At 34.0% G+C, this 27,236-nt stretch overlaps 1 protein-coding gene across 29 annotated transcripts in view; it reads right to left on the bottom strand.

The window, feature by feature from the left end:
* Positions 1-27,236, bottom strand: part of Zbtb20 (zinc finger and BTB domain containing 20) — an 809,739-nt gene that overhangs the window by 395,986 nt on the left and 386,517 nt on the right. For 4 of the 29 annotated variants that reach the window (XM_048803898.1, XM_048803888.1, XM_048803896.1 and 1 more), the window contains exon 1: positions 18,552-19,835. The exons of the other annotated variants lie outside the window; for them this stretch is intronic. The gene's annotated coding sequence lies outside the window, so the exon portion shown is untranslated. Of the gene's footprint in view, positions 1-18,551; positions 19,836-27,236 lie in introns of those variants that run through there. 29 annotated transcript variants of the gene reach the window in all.

Here is a 27,236-nt window from a genome sequence, read left to right as displayed (position 1 = left end):
CCTAGTTTATCTAAGTATTTTTAAGAACAGAGATCAACCTAATGATACAGAAAAAAAAATGGAAAAAAAAAACCTTTCTTACACTCTCTAGAAAATAACATGGAAAAAACAGACATGAACTCTGATATGGTTATTAAATATCTTCATTTTGCTGATCATGTCAAACAATTTAAACAGACAGCAACATGAGGCTTCTGATGTCTTCAGCAGTTATCAGCGTTAATTCCTGACTGGTCCCAATTCCACTTCTAGTTAAACATCCTTATCCACTTATAAGCAGAAGAAATAGCATTTGTAAAGTGTTTTACAGTTTTCAAAGTATTCTCATGAATATAGTATATTATTAGATTGTCTCAAAAATCCTGTAGGGGTAGGTAAGCAGGGAAAGTATCAATATTATTCCCATCAAAATGTGAGAGAACTAATGACCAGAGAAAAAGAAAATTAAGTAAATCTCTGCTAAATATTCATATTGGGTCAAACTGTACAGATATGAAAAGAAACCCAAGTATAGAGGTTTATATACTATAAAATAGGCTCAGATAATTTAATAATTGCCCAAGGTGAAAATGGCAGAGCTAGGAATCCAGTGTAAATAATCCAGCTCAAACTTCCAAGTTCTTTCCACCAAACCATAAACTAAATTCTCAATTATAAATGTCTAGCTACAGGAACTGCCTCTCAAGAGGATACTTACTTAATTGCCAAGAATACAACCTCTAATAGTGTTTGGGGTTTTTGTTTGTTTTTAAATTAATTAATTAATTTTTTTGGTGCTTTGGGTGGAATTCCAGTCCTCATGTACCCTAGGCAAGCACTGTGCCACTGAGCTACCCCAGCCCTTTTGTTCATTTTTACTTGTCCTTTAGTTAGTTCCTTAAAATGTGCATCTTTCTAATATTATTTAGGCAAGAGAGTAAGAGAGAGGATGTATTATTTCATTAGTTTAGAATACTAATACCTACCAAATACCTATCTCACCAATACGAGAGCCAACACCCCCATTTTCACCAGTATACTCTGCAAGAAAGATAAACTAGAAGACTAACTAACCTCAAAGGCTAAATTCTGGCATAACCTTATAAACTATTAGTTCTAAGTGAATGGTAACACATGTGCTTATTAAGACAAGTAATAATAATAGAGTGTACAGAAAAATAAATTTTCCATTCATTGTTCTAAACGCAAAAAAAAAATTTGAAAGCTGTAAACTTAGACTTTTCAACCTTTTGGACAAATTAATATACCTCTCTTTTATTTTTACATTTTACATGCATTTACTTGCATAATTTGTGGTGCAGTGCTTTCTGTTTGTTTTTAAGATAATTATTTTCCCCTCCATTTTTAAAATACAACTTCTGACTTAGAGCATTTACAATTTTGGCAAAGCAATGTCTTCCCACAAGAGACAGAGGTTTCACCTAGAAGCCACATTGAGAATTTGGGCTGTAGAAGTCAAAGGAGGTCTAGTACATAAGTAAATATTTATTAAATTAAGTTGAAATTTTGAATCTTAAAAAAAAGATTATTAAAAGAAGATTGTTTTACATCCTGAGCAACTACCTTGCCTCTGAGCATTTTTAGAGAATTGATGCCATATAGAGGACTTTATTTTTATAATGACAGAATGTAAGTGTTAGCAGAGCTATTAAAATTATATATTAAAATCATCTAAGGCTTGCATATTCTGTAAAACATTCCTGTAAAGTCGTTATCTATGCTTAAACACCTTGGTCTTAGGGAACTGAGATTTAAGAACATTAGGTTCTGTTATCAATTGGTTGTATCTCCCAACATTCATATGCTGAACCCCCAACCCCCAATGTGACTTTATTTGGAGATATGGCCTTTGAAGAGGAAATCAAGTTAAATGAGGTCATAAGGTTGAAGTCCTAATACAATAGGACTAGTGTCTTTATGAGAAGAGGAAAAGACACCAGATGTGCTTATAAGAGCACACAAAGAAAAGGGCATTTGAGGACACAGCAAGCAGAAGGTCATCTGCAAGCCAAAAGACAGTCTGCAGGAGAAAACAAACTTGTTGACTCCCTGCTCTTGGACTTTCAGCCTCCAGAACTATGAGAAATAAATTTCTGTTGTTTAACCCATCCACCTTGTGGTATTTTATTATAGCAGCCCTAACTGATTAATATAGACTTTAAAATTCTCACAACAGTCTGCAAGATAGGAACTGTTTAAAGCAACTTTACAGGTACAGAAACAGACTATGGGGTGGGGGGATGTTCAAGAAATTACCAAGAGACAAAGAATCAATAAACAGTATTTCGGAAATTTAACTCATATCTATCCTCCTGGGAATTATTTTTTTTCTTCTGTTTTCCATCTTTCAGCACATAGGCTGTTACAAAGTTAGTTTTTATATTGACTGGACTATTCTTGTAGATTTATAACTGCCTCATGTTCTACTTGTTGCAGTAACAGAAACCAACATAATTTATCTTTTATATAACCGTTATATGCTTGAAGATAGCTATCACATTCTTTCCTTCTGAATTTATAAACAAATCCCTTTACCATTCCTCACATCACATGGTTTACTTTTCTAACACCTTCCTCACTTACCCCTTAAGATGTTTCTATTTGCTATTTTTCTTGTACCGAATTGTTTATTCATAGTATCCCATATCTTTCATGAGCAGTCTTCTTGAAATATATTATTTCATTTGTTCATTTAAAAAAATGTTTTCTGATTAGATGGAGACCATCATTCCATTCTTCCAAGATGTCTTGGGAACTTGATTACTTTGTTTGGCAACTCTTTTCTGTATCTGAATTCATGACATCTGAAAATCTGATGAGCATAATTTCATCCAAGTTACTGAAAAAAACTGGTGAGCAATATAAGGCCTAGGATGTCCACATAATATACCATAGTAATCCTCTCAACTCTGAGCGATGTTTTTGCACCTAATAGTCTAGTCATTCAACCAGTTCCCAATCTATTTGTACTTCGATAGTAACTAAACTATCTCTACACCTAACCCAGGAGAGATCAAATCACATATTGTAGATGTGTTTTCATTGAAGCCATTCTGCTTTCTGGCAAGCACCTCTTTTTTCAGGAAATCACAACGCATTGCTTTAAGCTTTATTTCTTTTATAATCAATTCTAGACTTTTGCTCAGGGCTGACAACAAGCTGCTTTGTCCTCACCAATTGCCTTTTTATACTTTCTGAAAATTTGAACATTTTCACATCTCGAGTTGTCTAACATTTTTCTTTTCTTCTCAAATACAGTTGTAATAATTGATGATCTTATGACAAATCCTCTCACTATCCATGAGCTCTTTTTCTTGTTACCTTCCAAGGAAAGAGTCACTCGTGTGTCATCATGAACTGCACCCAGAGATGGCATGCTGTTCAGAGATAGATCTGCAAACTGGAACTGTAGAGAAGAGGTGCTCTCCTGAGTCCCTGAATATGCTTGTAGAGAATGGACTGTAAGGACATGAGGCTGAGCTCTCATTGACACACACATGTCTCTGCATGACTTTAATATTTCAACTCTAGCAGTGCCTGGAGAGGGTGCCATTTTTTTTTTCTTTTCTGTTTACTCTGGATGATTTTCTTTGCCAAAGATTCAAGACAGCTTTGTGTTTTTCAGTCTTTAGCTGAAAAAGGTTGAATAATATATAAAACTTTTATTTTTTCATGAAGATTTTGTCTGAGGCTAGCATGTCCCTTGACCTTTACCTAATCAAGAAAAGTTGTTGGGCTGTGGGGGATGGGGAGGCAGGCTGGACTTTAAATGCACAAATCAGTTCTAATAAAAACACTGAAATTCAGGTGCCTGGGGTTAGAAATACTGGAGGGAATTCAATTACACTAATTAATATTTAAGAAGGGCTAGAGAGCACATACTGAATGTGGGAAACTAGGCCAGTCAGACATGAGCATATGGGGAGGGCAAGATCAACAGATAAAAGTAACAAACAAATCATACATAAATGCTGCAACAGGAATGAAATAGAGAATATAAAATAAATGTTCCAACAGACACTGAAGAGGAGGTAAAGTAAATGGTCTACCAGACATAAAAGCAAAATGTTCCAACACACACAAGACATTTTATTGGTTTTATGTAAACACATATATTATAAAAATGATTTTTCCAAATAAGTTAGTAGGAAATGTTACCCATTTATAAAAACAGACTTAGTCTAGGTTGTGCGCATTCACAGCATACTATATTTGCTCTCATTTCCTCACTGGCTCATCACATAGGAGACCCAATATGGCTTGACTTTCACAATAGGTAGTTCTTAATGACTAAGCCCACATGGATACACAAAACTTGAAAGAATGCCAAAAAGCTGCAGAGGATTCCTGGTTCTACACAAGTTTTTCTGGTTCTGGCTGTAATGTGATTTAGTTGGTGTCACAGCTTATGCCACATTCTCTCTCTGGACCTGTTTTTTCATTTGTAGCCTAGTCAGTCAATTGCAATTTTTGGTCAGTCTTTTATGTACTTGAAAGCTTTCCAGAGAAGGTATAATAGTGCCAGAACTATGTTGCCTCCACTATGTAAGTGGTTCAACTATCTTTTCCCATCTCTTTTCTACCTCAGCCCTCTCTCCTTCCTCCATCATGGGAACTTTAAAAACTGGAAGCCAAGAGACTTCACTGAATTGCCCTTTTATATTGTGTATCTTCAGGGTAAAACATGAAGTTTTGATATATTTCGGGTTACTTTTGCTACCAACATCATCACACAGAGGCGGAAGTAGCAGCATGGAGTAGATGAAGGATGACTAAGACTGAGAATTGAGCTCCTCTTCAAATTCTCTAATACACAAATGGTAATAAGTAACTTTGGACAAACCCTCTGTGTCAACCTGTAATATCAGGCTCACAGAACAAAGCGAAAAATAAAATTCTTGCTCTTCAGAAGCTTAGATTCTAATTGAAGAAATATTTCAGGTATGCCCAAACTCAAAAGACAAAACATCTGTAAGGGTTTAAGTTATTCATAAATAACAAAGGAACAAAGAGAGAACATAGGGCCATTTCTTGAAAATTGGCTTAAACTATATTACTGGTTTCCACACTGTTATATAGTCCCTAGACTTACAAAGATATGGTTATAAAGAGCTGCTTGAATTGTTAAATATTTAATTAAAATGTACTTTAAATTTTTATTTCAATTTACAATTATGATTCAAATGGCCTACAAATTGAAATACATAACTTTTAAAGACACATTGGATATCAATGTGTTATTATAAGTTAAATACATATAATAAGATTAGCTAATTTTCATGCAGGCCTCAAATTAAAGCTCTGAGTTTGGAAGACAAAGTGTTTGTTAAAAAAAAAAAAAAACTAACAAAACTAACAAAACTAACTCTTTCTATATGTTTTATGGTTTAGATGTGAGGTACTCCCAAAAATTCAATGTGAGACAATGCAAGAAGGCTTAGGGGTGAAATAATTGGGTTATGAGAGCCTTAACCCAATCACTATGTTAATCCCATGGTGGGATTAACTGAGTGGTAACTATAGGCAGGTAGGGTGTGGCTAGAGGAGGTAGGTCTTTGGGGTGGGCCTTTGAGGTACATATTTTATTCCTGATGAGTGGAGTGTATCTATCTCTATTTCCCTCTCTCTCTCTCTCTCTCTCTCTCTCCCTCCCTCCCTCCCTCCTTCCTGGCACTTTGTTCCCAGCAAGTTTCCTCAGTTACACTCTTTCCCTATTTTCTGCCTTGCATGGGACCCTGAGGAATGAAGCTCCATCTATGGACTGAGACCTCTGAAACGTGAGCCCCCAAATACACTTTTCCTACTCTAAAATTGTTCTTGACAAGTCTTTTTGTCACAGCAGCAAGATAAGATGACTAAAAGAATATTCAACTACTTATGTGTCTCATGATTTTTCTGATACTGCATAGTACTGCATTCCCCACAAAAATACACAGAATGCTGAAGACAATATAATAATTCAATAGGTTTTCATTTCTTTATATATTCACCATAATTTTCTTACTGATTAATCATATTCAATGTGATAGTTTGAACTTATAAATTAAATATATTTTAATAAAATAATACTTATTATTTATTTTTAATTTTTTATTGTTCTTTTTAGATATACATAACAGTAGAATATATTTTGACATATTATACATACATGGAATAGAACTTAACCTATATGTAAAGGCTCAGTACAATTCAGTTAGAAAAGAGGATTTTCCTTATTGTAAAAGAAATATGACAAATCTCTAGATCAAATAATCCATATGATTCTTCTAACTCAAGGCAGTATGATTCTCATGTTTCTGTATCCAGGCTGCTCAGTTTCTGAATTTATTGATTTGCTGGCTTAGGATACTACATACAACAGATGTACTGGGTCCAAACTGAATTTCACAGACTGTTTATTAATTCCTTTAGGTTTAAGAATGATTCTTTTTCTTGAGGCATAGATTATCATAAAACTATCACATCAAAAGAGGTTACCTTGTTTTAAATTTATGTAGTACATGAAATTTATAAGAAATTAATGTATTAGTCTAAACTCTAACTGGTCATAACTAAAAAATAAATCAATGGAAAGTCCTTAATCACCTAAGAAGGTCACATTGTTTACATTAATACATAATTTGGGGCATATTCAGATATTTTTTCATTTACTCAAAATAAATTACATTGAAGATTTCAGAAGACTTTTTCCTAAGGATAATCAACCATTGCCTAAAGTTAGGAAAAGAGTAAACCACAAATGGCTTTCTACCATTACAGAGACTGAAAATTGCAAACTTAAAGAAAGATCCATTTTCCAAATTCTGAGCTCCTCTTTTCTATGGTAACATTTAAAGGATTCATAACTGATGTGTAAGCCAGGACTCAGTTGAGTGAGGTCTTTCATGATCTTTCTGTAGAGTAGTCCAACCAGAATTATATGTGTATTTGTTTATTTTTTAAAGGTTGTCACTCAAAAGGTATCACAGTGTGAAGGTTCAGAACACACCTGAGTTTCTATTCCAGCTCCACATTCTTATTTACATGACCTGGGCAAATCATGCAAACTGGCTAAGCCTCAGTTTTCTTTTTCTGTAAAATAAAGGATATAATACAACACCTATTCTCCTGGATTTGTAGAAATAAATAAATAAATAAAATTGTGAATTAATGTTGCTTACAGTGTTGACTAGCAAATGAAAAGATATCAATAAATATACGCTGTTGTTATTAAAAAATTTAAATATCTAAAAGCCAGTTGTTTTCTTCTGGTTAATTTATCTATGACCTAATTTTACTCATGACTGTATGTTCTCCTCATCTGGAATGATGTTCTATTAAGTTTTATTTTTCTTAAGTTCTAGAATGTTCTCTAATATTTCTTCATCTATGCTGCTTATGATATTTTCTCATTGCTACTCAGCAGTTTAAGAGAAAAACTCAAGAACTAAATGCTATGAGAATTTATTGGGAATAATGATTACCACAATTGGGCAAAAAAGGACGTTATTAAAAATAAATCACACCAAAGGAGAGCAGCTGATGACAACAGCTGGAAAATTCTGTACATGGTGGGAATCAGTAAACCCCAAAGAAACAAAAGAAAACTAAATGAAAAGCCATGAAATGTACATGATTTACATGGGAAGCCCAGGCTTAATGGACAGGCTCTGAAGACTACAGGAGCCAAGAGAGTCACTTTTGGATGAAAGTCTGGAGAGGACAGTAATACAAAAGGAATTGGTGTTCTCTGATCAAATGGGAACTATAATTAAGAATAGAATGAGACATAAAATAAATTAAAATTTTTATTATATTAGATTTCTTTATTGCATATCCTGCATTAAGGGGACAATACCTGCTTTTGGCAGCATAGATGGATTGTTTAACAAATGCTTTGTGGTGATGGCAAAAGTAATGAGGATGATATTTTTTTTAAGAGTCAAAGTTAGAAATTCATGGCCAAGACAAATTAAAATTAGAACCTGTGTTGTCAGACATAGGGCCAAGTTAATTTGTGACACAAATATTTCTCTTAAATAGAGTACTAAGAACTTAGTGGTTTGAAAAATATTTCATGCAAGTAACAAAACTAAAACAGTTGGCTTAGTGAAAAATGACTGCAGATCAGATGTGTAACTTTTTGTCTTTTGCCTGGATATGGAACTCTCTCAACTTCCATGAGCACTAAATTCACTTAAAAACTAAAACGAAAGACACTGCCAAGGAAATTGAGATGGTAATGTAACATTACGCCTGAGAGCATAAACTATCAAGACAGGATGAACAAAACCAACTCAAATGGAACAAGAAAACTTAACGCAAATCAAGGAAGTTTTCTACAGTGTTAAAATAAAATACTGCAAAACAGTACCCAAACTGCTATTCACAGGAATAGCAAAGAATTTCTCAGAATATACGTGGGTAACTTCTGTGAGATTATTTAAAACCTGAGGAAATACTTCATAATTGCCTTTTGTTTCCAAATAAATTTTTAAGACATTTCCTAAAACAAATAAAACTTTATCAGATATAAAACATTTAAATTACCAAAAACAAAAAGCTAAAATCTGAAGTATCACAAATGGTGTGTGCACACATGCACATACACACACATCAGTCACAAATATTATGTAACTGTCTTCGGAAGACAAGGTGAAATATTTTCATGATATTCCTAACACCTTAATTTTTTGAGAATTGATCACTCTACTCTGCCGAAAACCTGCATTTCATTATCAACTGGTATTGAATGTGTATTTGTTTCAAATCTTTATTTAGGAAAAAGAATTCATTCCCATTAAAATATGAACTGTGCAACATTCTAAAAGTCCTAAAAAGAAAAACTTCATCCTTTCTACTAATTAGGTGCTCTTGCTTTTTCCAGCAGTGAATATTTGAAAAATAACTTATTTAGGAGTATGATGTTATAGTGAATATAGTCATAAGTAAACATGATAATTTAATATAGGATTTTAAAATAATGTTTCCATTTTATGCTACTAGTCTATAAATAATTTTTAAATTTTTCATTAAAATGCCTTTTCATCATCTTTGATATTAGTTTACTAGATATGGTAAATATATTTGTGATTTAAAATAACAATAATGCATTTCTATGATAAAGAATAAATCATCCCATTTTATTTTGATAAATCTTTTTAGTTGATATCATTTCAAGTTAGGCTTTTTTGTGCTGCTTAATTTTATAATTAATAATTCATATTTTTGTCTTTCTTCTCTCACTCTGACAACTTTTATTTTTAATCGGTGGGCATGTGCCAAATTGGTTTGTTACTTATTTATAAAGTAAAATGACAAGGGAATTGAATATGTGGAATAAGAGAGAGATTTTCTTTCAGATGACAAAATTTCTTAGTAATGGGGATGTTTCTTGATTATCCTTATGGACTCAAGGATTTTAGAGCAGTTAGATCAGATGTCATAATCTTTGTATGACAACATATGATAAATACATTAAATGAAACTGTTCATTTGTTTTTAAAAAATTCATTTTAGTTTTGCGAGGACATCTGGGCACATGCAAATAAAAGAGAACACAAAATACCAAAATTTGTAAGATTATCTATTCTGATAGACCCTATAATTCCAATTAAGTAAAAATTCTGACAAAACAGATCTATATTTGTGTTCTTTCCTAAAAGCTAAAGCATGCAAATTTAGTAGGAACAAATAGAAAAAAAATTCAAAGATATGGGATTTCTACTGAGAAAAATAAATTGTTTTGCCTGTGGGGTTTTTTAAAATATTAAATAATGTCTTCAGTTCTGCCTATAACCAGAAACCACATATCCTGAATGATAGTGCAATGAATGACCATGACAGAAAATTCATAGTGTGGTCTCCAGAACATCAGCAACCAAAGCTTAAGGGAGCTGGGTCTAAAAAGAATCACAGGCTGCTCAGGAATTACCATGGAATAAGAATCCACAGGGATATGGCCCTAGAACCTGCACTTACAATTAAGTTTGAGAATTAGACTGTTATGGCAAAACTCTTCTATCCCACCACAACTTCCTATTGTCAGAAAAGCTCTTTAAACCCATCCTTTGTGTCAAACACAGAGAATTCAAGTAACATAGCAATTTTGATCATGATATTTGCTTCCTCAAAAATTCCAGTGTCTCTAGAAAAACTAGGGATAACAGGAACTTACCTCAACATGGTAAAAGCTATATATGCTAAGCCTCAGGCTAGCATCATTCTGAATGGAGAAAAACTGAAGGCATTCCCTCTAAAATCTGGAACAAGACAGGGATGCCCTCTCTCACCACTTCTATTCAATTTAGTCCTCGGAATACTAGCCAGAGCAATTAGACAGACAAAAGAAATGAGAGGCATAAAAATAGGAAAAGAAGAACTTAAATTACTACTATTTGCTGATGATATGATATTATATCTAACAGACCCAAAAGGGTCTACAAAGAAACTACTAGAGCTAATAAGTGAATTCAGCAAAGTGGCAGGATATAAAATCAACACGCATAAATCAAAGGCATTCCTGTATATCAGCGACAAATCTTCTGAAATGGAAATGAGGACAACCACCCCATTCACAATATCCTCAAAAAAAATAAAATACTTGGGAATCAACCTAACAAAAGAGGTGAAAGATTTATACAATGAAAACTACAGAACCCTAAAGAGAGAAATAGAAGACCTTAGAAGATGGAAAAATATACCCTGTTCATGGATAGGAAGAACTAACATCATCAAAATGGCATATTACCCAAAGTTCTTTATAGGTTTAATGCAATGCCAAACAAAATCCCAATGACATTTCTTGTAGAAATAGATAAAGAAATCATGAAATTCATATGGAAAAACAAAAGACCCAGAATAGCAAAAGCAATTCTAAGCAGGAAGTGTGAATCAGGAGGTATAGGGATACCAGATTTCAAACTGTACTACAGAGCAATAGTAACAAAAACAGCATGGTACTGGTACCAAAACAGGCGGGTGGACCAATGGTACAGAATAGAGGACACAGAGACCAATCCACAAAATTACAACTTTCTTATATTTTATAAAGGGGCTAAAAACATGCAATGGAGGAAAGATAGCATCTTCAACAAATGGTGCTGGGAAAACTGAAAATCCATATGCAACAAAATGAAACTGAATCCCTTTCTCTCGCCATGCACAAAAGTTAACTCAAAATGGATCAAAGAGCTTGATATCAAATCAGAGACTCTGCGCCTGATAGAAGAAAAAGTTGGCTCCGATCTACATATTGTGGGGTCGGGCTCCAAATTCCTTAATAGGACACCCATAGCACAAGAGTTAATAACTAGAATTAACAAATGGGACTTACTTAAACTGAAAAGTTTTTTCTCAGCAAGAGAAACAATAAGAGAGGTAAATAGGGAGCCTACATCCTGGGAACAAACTTTTACTCCTCACACTTCAGATAGAGCCCTAATATCCAGAGTATACAAAGAACTAAAAAAATTAAACAGTAAGATAACAAATAACCCAATCAACAAATGGGCCAAAGACCTGAACAGACACTTCTCAGAGGACAACATACAATCAATCAACAAATACATGAAAAAATGCTCACCATCTCTAGCAGTCAGAGAAATGCAAATCAAAACTACCCTAAGATACCATCTCATTCCAGTAAGATTAGCAGCCATTATGAAGTCAAACAACAAGTGCTGGCGAGGATGTGGGGAAAAGGGTACTCTTGTACATTGCTGGTGGGACTGCAAATTGGTGCAGCCAATTTTGAAAGCAGTATGGAGATTCCTGGGAAAGCTGGGAATGGAACCACCATTTGACCCAGCTATTGCCCTTCTCGGACTATTCCCTGAAGACCTTAAAAGACCATACTACTGGGATACTGCCACATTGATGTTCATAGCAGCACAATTCACAATAGCTAGACTGTGGAACCAACCCAGATGCCCTTCAATAGATGAATGGATAAAAACAAATGTGGCATTTATACACAATGGAGTATTATGCAGCACTAAAAAATGACAAAATCATGGAATTTGCAGGGAAATGGATGGCATTAGAGCAGATTATGCTAAGTGAAGCTAGCCAATCCCTAAAAAACAAATGCCAAGTGTCTTCTTTGATATAATGAGAGCAACTAAGAACAAAGCAGGGAGGAAGAGCAGGAGGAAAAGATTAACATTAAACAGAGACATGAGGTGGGAGGGAAAGGGAGAGAAAAGGGAAATTGCATGGAAATGGAAGGAGACCCTCATTGTTATACAAAATTACGTATAAGAGGTTGTGAGGAGGAAGGGGGAAAAAAACAAGGGAAAGAATTAAATTACAACAGATGGGGTAGAGAGAGAAGATCGGAGGGGAGGGGAGGGGGGATAGTAGAGGATAGAAAAGGTAGCAGAATACAACAGTTACTAATATGGCATAATGTAAAAATGTGAATAATCGATGTGATTCTGCAATCTGTATTTGGGGTAAAAATGGGAGTTCATAACCCACTTGAATCGAATGTATGAAATATGATATGTCAAGAGTTTTGTAATGTTTTGAATAACCAATAAAAAAAAATTCCAGTGTCTCCCCTTCCTTCTATTAGTTTAGTCCACCATTACTGGGTCCTACTTAAGTCAGACCCTTCCCTTAGGCTCTGCCTTTGTGGTAAATTTGTGCAAATCTTTGAGGCTTTCATATTGCTTTGGCAGTGTTCAGATAATATCCATCATGTGGAACTAGAGAAATTTTTTAAATAATTGGCTCCCAAATCCTACTTAAAATTTGACCAGTATTTAGAGATTCTAATTGTAATGTACTATTTAACTATTCAAAATAATTTTATGACCTTAACTATTTTTATCATTATTAAAATCTAGGAGGTTGTAAGTTGCCATTGAGTCAGATGTGGGAACTGGTGCATAGGGAAGTAAACCATTTAGTGGCAACTCAAATTTGATGGCAACCTGAACTAGAACACAGACATTCTTTTGCCAAACGACCAAGCCTTTCAACCTTCTCCTTGGGGAGACCTTACTCTGCCTTGTGGAACGTGTGCACTTCATGGGCTCTTTACCTATCTCTTTATCTATGAGATGTTTCATCTGAACTTACACACACACGGTATTTATCTTTCGAAAACAGAATACAGAAAAACCTAATTGTACAAGTGTGTAAGATTATGTAATCTGAAGTTGTTAAGTTAAAAATAGTAATAATAACAATGCTAATGCCTATCTTGTGATGTAATATTTCTGAAATGGTAAGAGTTATTTTTTTAAATCATTTTAAATTTTCATAATTCATTTTAAGATTTGGTGTTAGTGTAGGCACAAAGAAGACAATTTGCTACATATTAAAATTTACTGCTAAGCATGACTACTACTTGGTTAGCTGTATTTCACTATTTATAACAATGATGGCAAATGCCTTTTCTAGGATCTTATTCATAATAATTACTATATCATGAAAGAAAATAGAAACCATTAGAATAGAAATAATGCTCATAAAATGGCAAATTTTCAATGGAACTTTACTGAAAAGATTATTTAAAAGATGTTCCCTGTGGTTAGGAAGGATACACACACACACACAAAAAAAAAAAAAAAAAAAAAAAGAACACACACACACATGCACGTGCACACACATCAAGCATGCATCAAAATGTGCGTATTTCAGTTTTTAAGGAGGAATTCCAATATATTTAGTAAGCCCTTTCACTTAAATGACTTTATAAGATTATTTAAAATTGGAAGCTAATTTAAAATTTGTGTTCTGGGTCTCCAGAATTTGGAATGGGGAGTGAGCACAGGGAGAGTAGAATGATGGAGGATATACGTGTATCTGCGTGTGTGTGAATTTAAATGCCCCAAATTTAATGAAGAAAAATGTTAACATTCTGTGTTTTCATATTTTTGTTTGTAAAAACTATTTTTCTGTATAACTGGAGTTTATGTGGTCTCTATCATGACATCCTTTGAGAATCCCTGTAAATACCAACATGGATTTTTCCAAATGAAATCTTCCATGATTTAGGCTTATTAGCATCTAAATGAATGGTTTCCATTGATTTGTCTAGGAGAAGAAACTTGGTACTGTTTAGAGAATGATCTTTTTCATGATGATTGCCAACAATGTTTCCCTATCATCAGAAAGAAAACTACAGAAATACAGTGCATCAGATATTCACCTAGATAAAAATAATATCATAGATTCCAACTGGTATCTGAGAGGTGAGGACAGGCTGAGATGGACTCCTTGGTTTCCTTCTGTCCAAAAATTTCCTGTTTCCCTATTTCCTATGGTTACCACCACTGAACATGTTAAAATCTCAGTAGGGACTCTGTTTCAACTTTTCCTTTCAAAACAGAGTGAAAAAGTTTAATGGAAAAAAAATGTCCCTTCTATCTCCATGCCAGGCACAGTGTAAGATCCACAAACTTAAAAGCCAGGCAAATAGTCTTTTATGTGCCCCAAAGCTCAGCAAATGACCTACTGCTACAAAAATCCCCAAATTCAGGCATGTGACCTGACTAATGTGTGCTGTGAGATGAGTCAAGAAAATGGAACCATCTTTACTATTATTGGACAGTCAAATAATTCCTTTCTGTCCATTCAAAAACATAATTTTTACTTCAAGAAAGATACACAGGGTAGTTTTTTCAAAAAGGAGCTGAGTTTTTAAATTGATGATATAGGATGATATGGAAGGTATAACCTAGCAAACATGGGTAGAGATAATCAAGCAGGCTTATAAAACCACAATTGCCTGGAAAAAAAAATGTTACCTACTCATCTGTGCACAAAGGCTCAATACTCATAGGAGAAAATCAGGGGGAAATGAAGGAATTAGCAGGTTTCAATCATCTTTAACCAGCAGGGTGTGGCACCTTTTCTTCTCTTGCATGAATGCTATCAATAATTGAACTCTTATTGTGGATAATGACAATAAAATAGCAATCAAATGTAGCACCATGTTAGTTTTGAACACATTTGTAAAGCTCTGCCATTTATTTCTTAAATCTACACATTAACTACCTATCATAGGGAGATTTCAGTGGACTTGTTGTATTTTACAAGTTTCCAAATTCGTGGGCAGGAGAAAGACAGAGTAGTAACAGTTGGTAAAATATCATAGTAATGGTTGAACCTGTCGATGATTGTACTTAACTAAAGAACATATATGTATGAAGAAGGACAAAAAGGCACTAAGCAGGATGCTGTGGACAAGATGACAGAAAATTATCTATAAAGGATCCCAGGCTATTTTTCCTCCATTTCATAAATTAAATATTCTCCTCACTTTACATATAAAAAATTGAGATGAATAATAATAGAAGCTAACTTGAAATGGATGCATACCATAAGCCAGGTACTACTATGTCAAATACTGCAATGTACCATTTTATTTAATTCTCACAAATATCCTGCAAGTGTTATTATTTGCATTTTGCAGATGAGAAAACTGAAGCCAACAGAGATGAAATAACTTGAACAAGTTATACTTGCATAGTAACTAAGTAGAAGAGCTAAGATATAAACTTAGGTCTGATTTCAAAACCCAGACTCTAAAACACTAGGCCAGTGGTTTTTAATTCTGATTCCACATTAGAATCATCTGTGCAGCCTTTTTAAAACTCAAACCCTGTCCCAGGACAATTAATAAATCAAAGTTTCTTATACATGGGCCAAGACATGGATATTCATCTCAAAGCTCTCTGGGTCACTGTGATACCCAGCATAGGTGGGAAGCCACTGCAGTATGTGTGAGGTTGCAGTAGAACCTGATTGTCCTCAGTTTCTTTGCAATAGCTTTTCCCTGGACCTACCATGTTCACCTTTTCATGCTCTTTCATTATCACTATATGGAAAAGTAGTATACATGGGGAAAATTTTTACAAAACGTTATTAGGATTTGGTCACAAGTCCAAGAAAAGAAAAACCTGTTCACATTCATCTATAGGCTATGATGAATAAGAAGATTCAGGTTAATTTCTCTCATTCCCTACAGGGAAGTATAAGGCTACCTAAACTAATCACTAAAATTTGGAATAGCCTCCTCCTCTCCTTTCACAAATCCAATAAGAGTAACTACTAGTTCTAAGAAGAAGAGACCCAATTACCACTCTCTGCAGTACTGTTCTACTTAGGATCTCAACGCAACTGACAGTCATCCAAAACACAAAGGTAACGTGAAAATGTCTCTAGTAGAAGTGAAGAAAAGATGTCTGAAGTGGGAAGACAGTAAAATTTGAAGTCAGAAGGTCTAGGTTTGTGCCTATACTCTGCTATTTTACTGCCATGACATGAAGGAACGCTAAACCTTGATTTCCTTTTCTCGTACATCTCCCTGAGGGCAGTGATTCAAAAAGTGTGGTCCCTGTCAGCCTCACCTGGGAACTTGTTAGAAATGAAATGAGCAGTTTCTATCCTAGACTTAGAATCAGAGTATGTGTATGGGGGCAGGGGTTGTAATGTTCATTTTAGTAAATCCTCCAAATGATTTTGATGCATTCACTTCCATAGGGTTGTTTTATAAAGATACAATGATATGGTACATAAAACGTTAGTTTTGCTTACTATCTACTTAAATCAGAAATTTCAAGTTCTCTCCTAGAAATATTTAGAGAACTAATGTCACAGCCTACTTTCGTTAGTTAATAACCTCATTTCTGAATTTCACTTTGAATGTGTAGATGAGGCACAAGTCAACCAGAGGTTATGCAATTAGCTTGGAGTCAAAGAGAAAGCAAGGAGTAGAGCTGAGAAAGAAACCCCATTGTGAACTTGATTTTAATTCAATCAAATTGTTAAGGTACCAACCACTCACCTTCCTCTATAATCACAATGAACCTTTTAATAAACAAGTTTCTACCCTCCATATCCTCTTAGCCTAAGGATACAACAGTAGTTAGTTTTTTTTTCCCCTCAAAACAGATTAACTTCTGTAGCTCTGGACTAAGCAGCTCAAGAGTCAACAGGAATGACAAACTCTGACAGTGAGAAGGTGCAACTGCCCCCACACCTCTGTATATGAAGTGCAGACAGTATCTGTTCCTGACCTCCCACTCCTGATTACTGCAATCGTGGAAACCATGATAAATAAAAGTGCTTACTTTTGGGTTGAGTTTCTGTTTGAATATATAGACTTCTATAATATTATTTGGATACTATAAAGCATAAACTGAATTTTAGTAGATGCTTTGGGATGGTTTTCCCTCCACTCTCCTGTCAGAAGCACTCTATCTTTTTACTGTAATTTATCTGATATAGCTACTAAGATGCCTGATACTTTTACATGCAAGGGTGCTGAAAAACAAAGAGCAAGAGAATGGGTTGTTAATGAAATTCTCTGATTGTAAAAAGCACTTTGGAATGATCAGGTGGTAAATAATAGTAAGAGGAAATAACATAAAGTGCTTAGGTGCTACAGCAATAGACACCATAATAAATGCAGAAGAGATCAGACATGAATAGAATTTGCATTTTATGCAGCTGCTGTGTGTGTATATAGAATATACAGAAGCTAATTTTTCAATAATACTGGTAAAATATTGTACAAAATCTATTCTTGCTGTCTTCTCACTTTAAAAGGCATTATATAGAAAAACACCCATCTGTCCTAGTGAAATGGTGAATGTGTGTAAAGAGGCTGGAAAAAGAGCCTCTTTGCATGCATGAAATAAAGAGCTCAAATAAAAGGAGAGAATGAAGAAAATAGTAACACTATTAGAACAGCTATGCAGACATGTACAAAGGCAATCTTTGAGAAACATCACAGATAAATAACTCGGTTAATGTGTGGCAGCAGAATTACAATAAAGATATATGATCATATACTAAAAATACGGACATGTGTTCTCTCTGTTTGCTGGGCTATTTTTATAGTGTTGCTTGTTTTTTAATGAAGACAGAGAGGAGGAATAAGAAGTATGGTTTTGCTGTTTGTTGTTACTGTTGCTGTTTAGTTTAGTTATAATACTAACATTAACTCCATACCAGACTCTTCCAACAGTTCCATGAGCTAAATATTTACCATAAATTGTCCTCAATTTTCTTATTTTCAATGCTTGTTCATAACCCAAGTGCCTGTTCATTAAGTATGCTAGTACCTAGTCCATGGTTACTCCCCTTTGGAAGAGATGAAGAATGTGCTGAGAGTCAGGGAGATTCCCTTAGTCATTTGGGAAATGTCTGATTAGGATTTTGAGAAAATAGAGACACTATAAAAGACTACCAAGTAAATACAATAACACTGAATACTGAAGATGGAATCAGCCAAAAGGTGCAATTCTTTCCCTTCCTTTGTTCTGTTCCTTTATCAAATAAAAGATCATGTCCAGATTTTTTCTATAGTTGGACTAGCACATCCAACTATATTTCAAAATATCTCAGATTCCCATCTTAGAAGAAGATACAAACTTCCTTAGAGAAACTCAGAAAAAACAATTCTGCATATTCACAAAACTTTCACGTATTTCTAGCATAGGAAAATGAATAGAGAATGACTAACAGATGAAAAGACTAATAATATAATAATAATAACAACTACATTAATAACAATGCTTTGGGTTCTAGAGCATGATTTATCACAGATTCACCTGTATTGGAGACTCCAGGACAGGAAGGCCATTAAGCTATATTTCCATTTTCAGGATTCCTCCTAAGTCAGACTCTCCGGAAAGCTGTAAATGCTCTCAGAACAGACTTCAGTAATGAGATTGGAATGAAAACTGGGACTATGGTATAAAAGCATCTCCCTGCCCCTTGTTCTAAAAGTTAACTATTAAACCATGTGTCGTTCATCCTGATTTGGTTTACTCAATTCTAGAAACAAGGACGTTGCTCATATTGCCCTGGGCTATTGAACACCTAGTAAAGCCTTAGTGAAGACAGTGTTCTTCCCAGCAGCCCTACCCAAAGGGCTGCTATTATCACACCATCAATCCTCTGCTGCTAGTGAAGGATGGAAAGCATCTTCTTTTGAAGAATAGGTTCTTTCCCTCTTCTAGATTTTTAAGTTTTAGTACACTCAAAATTTTCAGAGTTTAATTATTTTTCCCTCCATTTTGTTTTTTCTACTCTAGTTTATTCTTTTAATTATTTACAGGCATGCCTGTCTGGACACTATCGCTCTAGTGGAACCTGGCTGATTTTTTCAACACCTTTTAGTGGAATGTGATAATAGATGCATGGAGAAGGGGAGCTGGTCTTAACAGTATTTTTTTTTGGTTTCATCTGTGACAGAGCTCTTTTTCCCTTTATTGATTTTTCTCATGCCCTGTCCATTCTACAGCTTAAAATGCCTTCAACAGTGTTTGAAAAATTGGTGGTTAGTCACTGTGCAAACCATTTCTCAAAACAGTTGTTGCAAGCTTCATTTTACTCTGTTACAAGGAGAGTTTTGTTAGGATTGGTTTCGTTTTCTTTGTGGAGTCATGCTAGCAGAGAAACATACTCTAGAACATTGCTTCTAAACGTGGTATGATTGAGACTATGACCATACTGAATCTATATTCAAAATTTATTAGTTCAGCCAAGTGAAGATAAAGGGAATAAAGAAGTCATAAGTCTTCAATATTTTTCACAAACATGATCAATTCACACAAATGTTAAAATTTACCAAGCAAATAATTCCCTACTTTTGGAAATATATATATATTTTTCTTGTCAACAGTTCAGGGGAGTGGTAAGGGGATGGGACACATATGTAGAATTTTCCTACATATTTTTATAATACTATCTTATTACCTATACAATACTTGTGAAAAGAAAAGGTTACAAACAGCATGACAGGAAGTCAATTTTGAATAGATTCTAGAACAGAAAAATTTGACTTTATCTGCTAATCTTTTAGATCTCTTGTCAATTTTCACTTATATTTCCAGGACTCATTATTTTTTCTTTCTTTAGTTTGGTACTGGGTATTGAACTCAAGGGCACTTTACCACTGAGTTACAACCCCAGTCATTCATATATATATATATATATATATATATATATATATATATATATTTTTTTTTTTTCTTTCTTTTTTTTTAATTTTGAGACTAGGTCTTGCTAAGTTGCCCAGGTTGGCTGTGAACTTGTTATCTTTCTGCTTCAGCCTCCTGAGTTGCTGGAATTAGAGGCATATGCCACTGTGCCTGGCTCAGGATCCATATTTAAAGGGAAGAATAAAGGTTGAAGATATTTGGGATTAAGAAAAAGGTGAAAATACCTAGTAAAATTCAGATATGTAAAATATGATTTTTTTTGTTTAAACATACAGAATTTGTGGCAGTTCCACAGTGATTTTTCTTTTCTTATTTTGACACAATTTAAAAAGCATGAATTTTAGCTCAAATTTTTAGCTCAATTTCAGTCCACAGCATTTATTCAGTATTTCCCCTTTCCTCCTCCTTCTTCATGTTCTCTGTCCTCTTCTTTACTGATATTTCTGCTATTTACTATTAGAGTTTTTTTTTTTATTGGCTCGTATCTTGTGGATATACATTATAGTGAGGTTCACTGTGGTATATTCATATATGTACATAGCAGTATTAGTTTAGATTCATTCCTCTCACAGTAATTTTTGATACATACACAAGAAAAGTTTTTGAAACTTCAAAAGGTGAAAGCGAAAAACATCTAGCTTACTTTAAATTTAGAGCAATAAAAAATAGGAAAGACATATCAAAATTGGTAACTGTCAGAATCTGAGAGAAGGAAATTGAATATTCATTGTGACCAGAGGAAGGTTGAACATGAGAGATGCAGCCCAGGAAAAACATTCCTGATGTGTAATCCAAAAGCGGACCATCTCACAATAAAGATTTTATGGTTTTCTTTTCAGAAGACTATTTGAAGAAAGATTATCCCGGGGTTTTTGTTACAATTTCTTTCCTGTCTTTCTTTGCTTTCTGTTTTTTCTTTGTCATAGTTAAAATTTCACTCTAAATTCCATAGAAATTTCAGGACACAAATGAAGTAAACAGTAGTGACAAAATTACAAACTATGGTAATTTATACAAACTCCCAGTCCTTGTTCAAAGCAAAGCTCTTGGGATCTGGAGTGCCAACTGGTGAATTCAATGGTGCAAATGAAGAAAGGCAAAGCAAGACCAAGCACTATCATGGAAAAATACTCCCGATTTGAAGGACAGTCTCATCACTGCTTTACTCTTTGTGGCAACAACTGCTGAGTGATATGTCCCTTTTCTCAATCACCCTGAAGAAAAAACAATGATTCTATTTTTTTTTGGCATGTGTTTTCTAAACTATAAAGTGCTATATAAAATGGCATTAATGCCCCATAAGAGAAACACATAGGTTGATGCTGAATGGATTAAAAATGTATTGTGTTCACTTTAAAAAAGTAGTGAACAATTATAATAATTATAGTTCTTCATAAAATTTGATGGGAAAAAAGGTCTACAGGGTGCATTTGCTGAGAATCATGAGAATTTAGTTTTGGGAAAAAAAGATGGAGACAAATGATAGGAGGCTCTTGTAAGAAGGAAGAAACCCTTGGTTTAGGAACCACTCATTTCAAGTCCCAGTTTCTTCAAATTTGTAAACACGTTCCCTGAAACCAAAGGGAGAAGCAAAGGAAGTTGCCGATTGTCATCTGGAGATCTAGTGAATCCAAAGCTGTGGATTCATAGTTCAACAAAATGACAGCACAATAAAATCTCACCATCATTTTGTTTTCTTTATTGAAATGGGCCATGCTCCTTACTAAATTGTATCACAAACTCCCCACAGCAAATAATGTAAATCCATAACCAGACGTAGGCCTATAGTAATGGAGAAAAGAAAATCTTTAGAGTCTTAGAACTTTGGCATCCACCATTTAACAAGTCGCATAACTTCTATAGGTAAAGATTTTCTGATATATTAAATGAAGATAATAGTAACTATTTCACTGGATTGTCTTAAGAATAAAATATAAAACTCTTGCCAAAGAGAGGTCACTCAACAAATGTCAGCCAAATCACCACATGTAGTAAAATCCAAATGAAAAATATTTAGCCAGGACTGTTAACTTGTGAGGTAGATTGGGTATCCATGCTACAAAATCCATTAAGGCTAAATAATTTGGTCATTTCAGTAACAGTCTTTAGAGATTTTTTTTTTTAATGACATTTCCCAAAGGTCAAGCTAGCTTATGGTTATATGGAATTACTACATTTAAAAGGAAGCTTTATTCGGTTCATAAAATAAATCTGGTTTCCCAAACCCAGGATCATAAAGACCTTCTACCATAAAGGATAAGAGTGACATTTGAAAAAACAGACTTTAAAGAACTATAGTAGGAAATGAATGCAAATTATCAGGATGACAGCAAGTGCCCCAAGTCAAAGCCACATGGAGAAGAAATATGTCCTATACAAACAGCCTGCAGATCAAGAAGAATGGAATGACACTTTAAACACTCAAGAGAAATGGAAGAGTAAAGAGAAATATAGAGCTGAATAAGAATATTGGTTAAAAGTATTAAAAGCTTGGACTTTATAGTGAAAAGTAAAAAAAAAAAGTGATTCAACAATACACATCTGTGGGGAGAAAAGCAAGAACAGAATTCCTAGGCACTGAGAAGCATTTAGGAATAAAATTCTTAAATAATATATTACAAGGTGGTGCTAGCTACAGAAAATACAAATATTGATGGGTTAAATCAGGACTGAGGAAATATGAAGCCAAATATGGGCAGCTCTGACGGGAAAAAAAATAGGCAGCTTGGTATTCAACTGTCATCACAATTCATTTGTGTTTCACATCCCACTGTTTGTGACATTAACAGAATTTCGAATTTAGCAATGAACTATTTTTATATTGTGAATCTCTGCAGCCATTTTCCATATGTAGCTACAATTCCAACTAGCAATAATAGCCTTTGATCTTTAAAATGCTTCCAATTAATACTATTCAAATTAGAGGTCACCTAAGAGTTTTCCAAGTTAATTCCCTTTTCTTACTATTTGAAGTAGAGTGTGATCCCTGTTATTTATTTGCTTTAATTCCATATTATTTGGCCATTTTGGTAACAAATCCTTGGGCCATCTTTGCTTTTATTGTCATTTTTCAAAAGATTAAGTTAGTTTTGGATTTCTGGATTGCATTTTCATTTAACTAGAATAATTAAAGCAATCTTTTCATGCAGGCATTTAAATACATCAAATTTATATACACACTTCACTTCCTACTGTGTGTCAAACATTAAGCAATTTCAAGTGTCATTATTTACATACTCATATATATTAATGAGCTTATGGTCATTGTACACAGGACTTTTGTGTTGTATTGTTGTGGTTACTGCTGTTGGTAACAAATATCATTTATTGAGTATTATATACCAAGAACCCTACTAGGGGCCATACACATACAACAATGAAAATATTATTGATCCATTTTCCATTTCAGGACTTAAACACACAAATACATACACACCAACTTGTCTATGCTTATGTAATTTGTAAATGGCAGAGCAGATAACCAAACATGGAGCTTACTCTACGTAATTAGCGTCCATGCATTTCTCATGATATAGTTGTGCTTTCAATACCAATGTAAAGCTGCAATTCTGAAAAGTTAACAGAATGTGTTGTCAATTGCTTTTTAAAAATACATCGTTATGGGCTGGGGTTGTGGCTCAGAGGTACAGCGCTTGCCTCGCACGTGTGAGGCACTGGGTTTGATTCTCAGCACTGCATATAAATAAGTAAATGAAATAGAGGTCCATCAACAACTAAAAAATATTTTAAAAATGTAATTCAATTTAATAAACTAGTATGTGGCACCTGCTAGGTTAGTGATCTTTGACTATCATGAACAAGACACAGATCTGAAATTGAAACTTTTCCTAAGATGTTCTCCCTAGATAAAATTATATTTCTAAACTATCTCATCATCAATGTATAATTAAAGGTGTGGCACTATCTGAAAAACATTGGGCTTTGGATTTAAAAGTTTCTTTTAATATAACAAACTTAGTTAATCGTGGATTGTTGAAACAAAATCTGTGACATGAAGGGCATTTAAGTCAGATTTAGACATCGTTTCTACCAAGAAACACAAATGTAGTCTGCAAAATATCATTAATATACTGAGATAAATCACATTATAATTTTCATCTATAAAATGAAGATTCTTAATATGTATTGCAAAGACAATATCTCTGACCCATCCTTAGTAGAAAATGTGTTTTGAATTGTTTTGTCAGTAGTAATAATGGAGTTGTACTGGACAAAATATATTTTCAGCAAGTTTCCCTGGTAATAAAGTAATTGTAATAGTCATAATCAAAATAGTAATCACAGTAGTAATGATGACATTTATTGAATATTTTGCTATCCACCAAGTACTATGATTAACACTTATATGTATGCACTGTTTTATTCATTTCTCAAAATATTGCACAGTAAGTACTATTAATAATCTAATTTTATAAAGAGATACACTGAAACGTGGAAGCCCAATAATTTGTCCAAGATCACAGATAGAAAAGAAGTATAACCAGGATTTGACCCCAAGGAGTGTGACTCTCATATCTACTCTTGTGACAGGTGTTATGATGTTTGCTCAGAATACTGCATTCCTATTCTTCAATCTACATCAGTGGAGTTGGGGCCTATGTAGTTTGAAGCCCAAATCTGAAGACAGCTTAACTCAAAAGTTTGAGTCACTGCTATTCATATTTTCTGCCAATTAAAATGCTCCCTTCTGAGAAGCACTGTCTGGCTGGCTAAACCCTAGAACATAATACATGCTTAAAAAAAAGTGTCTGATGAATGTTAACAATGGTTTTGCTAAGCAGTGAGTTAACAAGTAATCCTCCTCCCCTTTTAAAAATATGTTTTCCTAATGTCTAAAATATTTTCACCATGGTTATATATTACTTTGTTGATCAAGGGAAAAATTAGAACTTTACTTCAAAAAAAAATTCTTTTTGTTTTGTTTTACTATTAGGTTGTTAGTTTCACTTTAAATTTGCCCTGGGAAGCCTTTCCTGTTGCTCTGTTGGCTAGCCCTTTCTGGCTTCCATGTAACCTTATCAAAGCCATATACTATAGTTAATTATCAGTCTTCTCTATCATAGGTTAAGTCCCATGAAGACTGCATAAATTACCTCTAAGACCTCTTTGTGTCCTGCATGTCCACCACTCAGTTCAGTGAAAAAAACCCAGAACACAAATTCACTAGAACAAGCAAAAGATGAAGAAAAATCTTATAGGCAACTATGCATGCCTTGTTGTCCTCCAAGGTAACTTGTGTCTTTCCGTTATATTATCTTCAGGTCCCCATGATAAGGAGCTTCGAAATACCACAGTGTCCTGAATTGACTGGTCTATATTTGGAGGTCATTACTGTTGGGTAAAGGAATGTATATATTTATATATATACACACACACACACACACAGGAAACATGTTTCAAAAATGAAGTACATCATTTTTATACTTATATTATTTTGTTTTTATTTAGTAATCTTATTCCCATTATACTATCAATATCATGAAACTAGAAACTTTATTTTGCTACTGCATTCTTACTTCCTAGAAGAATTATAGCATAAATTCTCAATTAGTATATATTGAAAAGAAAAAAAAGGAAGGAAAAATATATAGAAGTTCTCACAATATTTCTTATATTCTGGAAATTAATTGCTTCATATATAATATATCCCTGTTATCCTGTCAGTACCCAATTTCTTGCACTTCTATAACCTGTGGAACACAGTTCCAAGTCAGATGCTTGGGCCCCTGCATACTGTGCCTCATCTGCCAACTAGAAAGGATGCCACCATTTAGGCTACATACAGCATTTCCTATAGACCAGCCATCAGAGGGGCAAGGGAAAGAAACATGTAAATCCTCATAATGCCTAGAGCACCCAGATATTTCTCTTTTCTTCTCAGAAAGGACCCTGGTAATACACCACTGATGGATGATGGGAGAAATGGAATTAGAAGGTTCCATGACACTTCCCATTCCAGCTTTTGGGGATAGAGTCTCCCATTGGGGAAATGGAATTTCTTATGTTTTGCACCTTCCACATTGTAGTAGGGAACTACAATATATACTGCTATCAAATGTATACTTGTGGTGATATATGGAACCTTGAATTTTACTTAAAGAGATTATGTGGCAATTCATAGTTATTCTAATTTAGATAATATCCCAGCAATAAAATTGTCTTACTTATGAGTTTATTAAAACAAGGAACGGGTACTCTTTATTTATCTTTGTAGTTCTAGTACCCAGATCCAACATATAACTTAGAAAATAATAATTTTCAGTAAATGATCGGTAGAACAATTAAGAAATATTTTTATAAAATGGCGAGATGTGGCTTGACGAGTTCAAACAAATTTAGAATACTTTGCTAAGCTAGATTATTCTGTTTTTATTAGCAGCGATCACAATATATTATTGAATATGCATTAGTGTTTTACTTAGTGTTTATATAATGAACCCTCACCAACTGTGGGAGGGAAATCCTACTGTCTTACATTCATGTACTAGATATTTTAAGTCACAATTTAAAAACACTGGTTTTCAAAGTTTGGTGTATACAAATAGCAGGAGTAGTTTCTAAACTGCAAATCCCTAGGTTCCATCCTCAAGGATTTGGATTCAGAAGTTCTCAAAAGGGCTCCAAAAATTTTTATTTTAATAAGTGCCCTAGTAATCCTGATACAGGTGGTCCTTGCACTACTTATTATGGAATAGACTACTTATTATGGATTAGATAATGTAGAAAAAAAAATTTATGCTTCACTTTTTCAATGTGGAAGAGAATATTATTCTATTAATGTGACTTAACCAAAAAATTACCCCTGAAAAGACTAGGCAGTATGCTAAGACTTCTGAAAATGAAGCAAGGCAGATGCAAGGGTGATAAATATTAAATATTATTATGAGAAAGGACTCTTTTTAAAACTTCAAAAAGACTGACAGTATGCTTGAAGTAAAAGTGGAATAAGAATGGCAGCAACACAACAATCTTTTGTGTACAACTCAGGAAAGTAATGTTGATTTGAGAATTTTATTTGATAAAATGTGTTTTACTAGTTATTATAAAAGTGGGGGCCTTCTAAATCTTTGATTTGCTATTATAATGTATATATTTATATGAAGTAGTTTTGAAAATTACCCCTTCACTTAACTCCTTATTTTTCATAATATCTTGGTCTTGTCAACAGTTTTAACACATATTTTTTTCTTTTTCTTCTTCTTCTTGTTCTTCCCCCCACCGCCTCCGAAGTGTATGCCCTAGGATTAGAAAGGGATTGCTCTAGTCTAC

The sequence above is a fragment of the Marmota marmota genome, unplaced genomic scaffold (genome assembly GCF_001458135.2).
Source record: "Marmota marmota marmota unplaced genomic scaffold, marMar, whole genome shotgun sequence".
NCBI classification, from domain to species: Eukaryota; Metazoa; Chordata; class Mammalia; order Rodentia; family Sciuridae; genus Marmota; species Marmota marmota.
This window is presented reverse-complemented; position numbering and strand designations above follow the sequence as displayed.